Raw genomic sequence first — 7152 nt, 5'->3', positions numbered from 1 at the left:
ATTTAAAATATAGAAATTACTGGCTTTACAAAGCCAGTTATGTAAAAAAAATTCAGACACTTTAAAATAATGTAAACAGATCTCTCACATTATATTTTCTACAAAAATATTTTATTTACCATTGTATTTAGAAAAAATATAAAAGAATCAAATTATTCCACATACATATAAAAGTTAACCTTAGATAAAACATATGTAAATTTATACATAATGTTCTACAGTGCACATGCACATACATATTCTAAAATATATATAAGATTTCATCGACTTGGAGAAAAATTCCAGGAACTATCTAGTACTGATATTATTTAACAAAATTTCATGAATAAGTAATCACAAAATCGTGTCTAAACTTGTGAGAAATAGTTTCATATGTTATCTTTATCCCAAGAAAATGAGTTTTCAGAGATTTATCAGAGGATAAATAATCTGTCATTCCTTACAGTCTTATCATGCATTCACTACTTTTCTTATTTTTAGCATGGATTCTCTAGAACTTTAAGACTTCTTTCTTCATTTGTATATTTAGTTTTCCACTTCTACCTATTTTTTTTTTACTTTCTTAATCACTGTTTGTATTCTGTTTTTCTCTCTCTCATTCAAAGAATAGATTTAAATGAGACAATATATTTCTTTTTAAATAAATTAATATATTTTAGTTGCTTCAAAAGTATTTGCTTTTTTTCATAATATGTTACAGTTATTCTTGAGTATTACAAACTCCACAATGGAATATATAAAACATTTCAACATATATAAACATGCATTTTTATTTTTGTATTTAAATATTTTATTTCCTCTGAATTTGCTCACAATCTTTTATAACATAATTTTTAGATTTTATTCTAATTTGTTATAAAAGACAGTAGAATGCATTGTAATTCATATTACACAAATAGAGTACAATTTTTCATATCTCTTGTACACAAGAGAGTCACACCATTCATGTCTTCATACATGTACTTACGGTAATGACATTCATCTCATTCCATCACTTTCCTATCCCCATGCTCCCTTTCTTCCCCTTCCTCCCCACTGCCTTATCTATAGTTTTTCTATTCCTCTCATGCTTCTCCCTCCTTTCCATTGCATATCAGAAATTTTGTGTCAGAGAAAACATTCAGCATTTGGTTTGGGGGGATTGGCTTACTTCACTTAGCATAATATTCTTCAGCTCCATCCATTTACCTGCATATGCCATGATTTCATTCTCTTTAATGATGAGCATTATCCCATTTTGTATAAAAAGAACATTTTCTTTATCAATTCATATACTGAAGGGCATCACAGCATACTACAAGAATACAGCAAACAATGTTTATAGTAGCACAATTTAAAAAATGATCTTAACTATCAGATTATAAATGCTTTTTCTAAAAATCTGATATAAAGGTATAAAAACTCTACATGGTTTCTATTGAACATTGTGGATGTTGAAGGTGTTGAATATTTTCTTATACATTTATCATCAAAAATACTATTATTTCTACTAATAAAATGTTTCTAAAATGAAAATATTAAATGGAGAAGCCAATAAAGTAATAGCCTTGCCTCATAATGTATTAGGTGTAAGACTTTGTGAATATTATAGTATTTTTTAGGTGTAAAACTTTAGCTAGATTTCATTTGAATCTTAGCTTAGTAACTTTATAAACTATGATACATCACTTAACTCTGGGAATCTCAGTTTAATTATCTGTCAATCATTAATAATTGCTCTCAGATTTTTCTGGAAAATTTGAACATGCCCAATATTGTTTTCTTTTTCTTTTTTAAAATATTTATTTATTTTTTAAAAGAGAGAGAGAATTTTATTTATTTATTTATTTTTATTTTTTTTTTTTAGTTTTTGGCGGACACAACATCTTTGTATGTGGTGCTGAGGATCGAACCCGGGCCTCACGCACGCCAGGCAAGCGCGCTACCACTTGAGCCACATCCCCAGCCCTGTTTTCTTTACTTATATGTTATAAAAGAATTTTTCAGAGTTCTCTAAAGTAAAGTAGCCCTGAAAAAAAGCAAGTGCTCTATACAATGTAGACATGTAGTGGTCATAACTTTTGAGATCAGAACTACATAAAGCTTGGTTTGTATACTCCATTACTCCATCAATTCAAGTTTTGTAAACAAGGGATAAGACAATGTTTTTATACCATGAAGAAGACCTCATAGCAGGACAGGTAGACACTGCAGTCACTTATCTCCATGAAGTCCCAATACCACACCCACTTATCACATCCACCACATTTGCAAAAAGACATCTCATTACATCAAAACTGGTATATGAGATGTAACCTCACTAAAAGTCTCACCGAGCACAAAAAAATTTGAACACCATACATGGGAGGGAGGAAGCCAGGACCAGATCAAACAGAAACTGCTTGCATTAAGACCTGTAATCACCTTGGTGATGTAGCTGAACACAAAGAAAAATCAAAGCATGAGTATTGGGGTTTAGAGATAAGTGTGCAAAAAGCTTAATTGTTCTAAGGCAAGGAAACAATGTAAACCATAATTGTAACTATGCAGTTATAAATCACAATTTTAAACAAAAGAACAGAAAAACAGGCAGAAGTACTGAATTAAAGAACAGGATAAAGTTTTTAACTCATAATAGAAGACTTGACAATCCTTACCAAAGGGGTGAAGATGTCCAGAAATTTTCCTTTATGAAGATAATTTGTATAAGGAGTGAGTTTTTCATTTCTGAAGAAAATTTTGGCAGAAAGTATAGAATAAGAGAAGGAATAGCAAAAGCACAAAAGTCACAGAAGGAAGCTAGAGTTTAGTAAGATGTTCAGTTATAGGGTTGGGGATATAACTCAGTTGGTAGAGTGCTGGCCTCACATGCAAAAGGCCCTGGGTTTAATCCCCAGTACCACCAAAAAAAAAAAAAAAAAAGTTCAGTTACAAATTTTTATTGTGTTTATCATGATGTCATTTAGAATTATTATTAGTATTATTATTTACATCAGGAATTGAACCCACAGGTGCTTAACTACTGAGCCAAACCCCAGCTCTTTCTTTTCTTTTCTTTTTTCTTTTCTTTCCTTTTTTTTTAGACTGAATCTTGCAGAATTTCTGAGACTGGCTTTGAGCTTGCAATTCTCATGCCTTAGTCTCTAGAGCCAACCAAGATTACAGGCATTCGCCACCATGCCCAGCTTGGAATTTTTTTTTAAGTTATTTTATTTTTATATATCAGGACTTCATCTGACAATGATTGTATTTTCTTTTGCTAATGTTTTGAATAGAATCTGTACCTTATACCACAAATAACCTAAAAACTCACTCTTTATGTAAATATGATATCATCTTGGCGTGAGTGGAATGACTCTACAGTTCTTGAAGTGACTCCCTAAGTATGATCAAGCATAATGTCATCTTTGATATGGTTCCGTAAGAAATTTGGAAAAGAATGTGGCACATTAAATGTATATTCTAATAAAATTAAAAAGCCTTGAAAAATATGTCCCAGATACTTTTGCTTTAATCCATTAGGAGTAATGTTTTAGACTGTATAGTTGAGAAAATAAATGTTGTTTAGAACCCCACATCTCAGTGATTTATTTAATCAATGTTTATTTCCCACTCTAAAAGGTCTAAAGTGAACAAAATCTAATGGTCAGGCAGGTCTACTGGGTGGCTTACATCTGAGATAGTTCTCAGAACTCTGGGGTTCCTGCATTTCATGGGTTTTATGAATGATTTTTCCTCTACAATTTGTTAGTATCACAAGAGTACTTGTTTCCATCAAAAATATCCACCTTAGTCTCCCAGACTTTAGAAATCTTCACTTTGTGATGGTGTGATGTGGAAGAGGCATTAGCTTTCAGAATCAGTTTCAGCCTTCAGCACACTTGTTTGTGCTACTTGCCATCTTGAAGGATTTTTCCAGCATAAAGTATGCTTAGACAGTTATTTTGTGTACAGAGAAAAACTTGAATTTTTATTTAACTTGCCTTTTGGCTGACTGATGTCTCTTAACCAGTGATGAATTTCTATTAATAATTTTACATGAATAATAAATGAAAAGGCATATTTAATAGGATAAAATTATAAGTAACAAGAGAATGAGCCATTATGACTTCATTAAGATTGCCAAATGAGAAAGAAAATTAATGTATTTTAAATATTTGTAATTTAAAATTATTGTACTTAAAATATTATAGCAAATATGGTAACTTTAAAACTGTTTTTTTTTTTATCTTAATATATATGATTAAACCTTTATAACTTAAAGATTATTTTTTCAAACCTGAACTCAATGAATCACACCTCACCAGGTGCAAAACTCAAAAATGAAGGCAGAGAATTTGTATATTAAGAACAAGATTAAAAATTAAAAAAAAAAAATAGATGGCTATTATAAAACCTGGAAGATAATGTTGAAAAGATTCTTCAGAATGAAAACAGAAGATTGGACAAGGAGAATAAATTTTCCTAACATGATTCTAAAATGAGAGAAATGAGATATGGAAAAGGGGAGATAGAACATGAAAAAATAAAATTCTCTACTGCTGAGTGGGAATGTGAATCTTCAAAGAGTTTAAAGTCTTTCCACAAAGTAAAAAGTGATCATGAATAAAGGTGCCAAACCCACAGTTGTCCCTGAGTTACCACCAGTCTCCCTGTCTAAAGACACAGGAGAAGTTCTTTCAAGTTTTTTGAGATAAGGTTTAAAACTAAACATCCAAGCCAGTCAACCTTTCTATAAACTAGGAGCTAAACATAAAGACCATGGTGTCTACACAGACTTTATATCCTGTGATATTACTGTGTCTGTGTTTTAAACAATTTCATCTGTTGCTTTATGAATTTTTAAAAATGACTGTATTCTGTAATGGAGTCCTTTGTAAATTACCTGATAATTGTTGAATAAGAAAAAGTTATCTACCATATCTAGAATATGGTGAAAGGCATTAAAATTAATTAATCTATAGAACTAGAAGTAAAAGTGTCCCAGAAATGAATGTAAATTTGCTAGTTTACATTTAACTTCTGGATTCTTACCATGTATCCATTAAAATATAAGATTTGAAGAAAAATATTTTTAAGACAGTATGTACTAGTTCTTTGTCTTGGCGAAGGGAAGTCAGACCTCTTAAGACCAACTCCATTCCTCTTTGATATAGCCCTAAATGCTGTTTGGTCCTGCACTGGCTTTGGCCTTGTTTTTCAGTTCCTACTCTTCTGTAGCACTTTTTGTTCTGACATTATTTAAATAGTGCTCTCATTCTGGGTGGTTCTACACATTCTGTATTATGAGCAACAAGCACAGGGTAATCATTAATTATTGAAGAAATACAAAGGCAAATTACTTCTAAAAATAGATAAAGAGAGCTAATTATTTTCTTTAACTTTTTTAAGACCTAAATATAATTACTCAAAAACTTGTTCTTCATTTTTTTTTTTTTTTTGATGTCACATTGGAAAGACGTGAGACACATGGACAGATACAGGGGATGTATAAAATTTTCTGAGGTTAAACCTTGTTGTGCACACCCATTTCTCAAGTATTTGCTTAAAATTCTGACTTCTTTTCTCTAATATATAAAATCATTAAGATTTGGTAAATTAGAATGCAAATTAGTTTTGAATTTACATCAAAATTGATTCTGATATTTTCTTGCCAAGAATTTATTTATTTCATGATCCTCAGATTTTTGAGGCTTACTTAATATTCTTATCATCTTTCTCTTATGCTTGCGTTACTCAGAGACAGAATTGCTGTACTCTTTCATATGTATTTCTTAAGAGTAAAAACTTCAGAGTATTTGTTTGGGTATCAAAAGTATTTTAAATTAATCTCATGGTAAAACAATTCTAAATACTCCTTTCTATGTTTTTACATTTTCAAATTGAGGTTTTCTTCAGAGCATATTTTACTGAATATTTGTGTTTCACAATAACAGACTCAGAAATTTCAGTCACTAAAAGCCATTTATTTACTGATATATGTACAATTTGGATTTTTAATTTTGTGCAGTTACAATAATATTTGATAATAATATTTATGATGCTTTCATGAAGAAAAGTATATTACAAAAATAGATGTATTTCACTATACCTTAATAAAAATGGACATGTACATGTATCATTATTCAAATGTTTATTTTCACCTCTGGGTATATTTTACCAATATTATTATAAAATAAATCATATAACATTTATTAATTTATGTTTATTTGTTTGTATCATATTTATTTATTATGTTATTGTTGTATACATATTGCTGGTTAATACATTCTTTTTTTTTTAAAGAGAGAGAGAGAATTTTAATATTTATTTTTTAGTTTTCAGTGGACACAACATCTTTGTTTGTATGTGGTGCTGAGGATTGAACCCGGGCTGCATGCATGCCAGGCAAGTGCGCTACTGCTTGAGCCACATCCCCAGCCCCAGGTTAATACATTCTTAAAAAGAAAATGCTATTTAATAACCATAGCAATGGTATATTAAAGAGCTTTTTAAACTACTCTTTTAATACATATTTTCTTTTATCTTTCTAAAACCTTCTAGAATCTGTAAATTTATAAATATACACATTGAGAAACAAGAGATCCTATGGCAATAAGTAATATATCAAAGTGTCAAAACCTGATAAATTCAGTGCCAGAATTAACAGTTTTCCTGAATTGCAGGTCAACGATATCTCTAATGCAGATAGTATGCAAAACATTAAAATATCTAAATAACTGTAATTGAAATGATTCAGCAAACTATTTGGCATGACCATATATGTCCTCAATTTTAATCAAATATATATTAGATTTATTTATAATATATAGGTTAATTAATTCCTTTATGATCATTATCTCTTCTTTGAGAAATGACCTCTAGTAAACAGCCTCATTTGGCCTCAGGATGTGTGTACAGTAAGAAAAAAAGTCTCAAGAGTTCTCTCTATTATATTCATAATATATTCATATATTCCCAAGGCCTTTCACATACTGGTCAGTCACACACAGCAAGCAATTTGAAAGTTCATGAAGTTTTGCAATATAACATTGTTATCCTTCCAAGGCATTTCTAAGAATTCTGTGTGATTTATTAAAAACATCAAAGAAAATGAATATGTCTTTTTAAACCCAGAACTTGAAATGACACTGTACTCAAGAGATCGAGTTTATGAAGACAGGAGTTATGTGT

At 30.2% G+C, this 7152-nt stretch overlaps 1 non-coding gene across 1 annotated transcript; it reads left to right on the top strand.

Annotated features, from left to right (window-relative positions):
• Window positions 1-2811: 2811 nt before the first annotated feature.
• Trnav-cac (transfer RNA valine (anticodon CAC)) lies at window positions 2812-2884 on the top strand. Its single transcript has one exon. It is a non-coding gene; the product is annotated as a tRNA-Val (tRNA).
• The last annotated feature ends 4268 nt before the right edge of the window (window positions 2885-7152 follow it).

This window comes from Marmota flaviventris, chromosome 9 (assembly GCF_047511675.1).
Source record: "Marmota flaviventris isolate mMarFla1 chromosome 9, mMarFla1.hap1, whole genome shotgun sequence".
NCBI lineage: Eukaryota > Metazoa > Chordata > Mammalia > Rodentia > Sciuridae > Marmota > Marmota flaviventris.
Note: the sequence above shows the minus strand (reverse complement) of the source record. Positions and strands in the feature narration are given on the sequence as shown.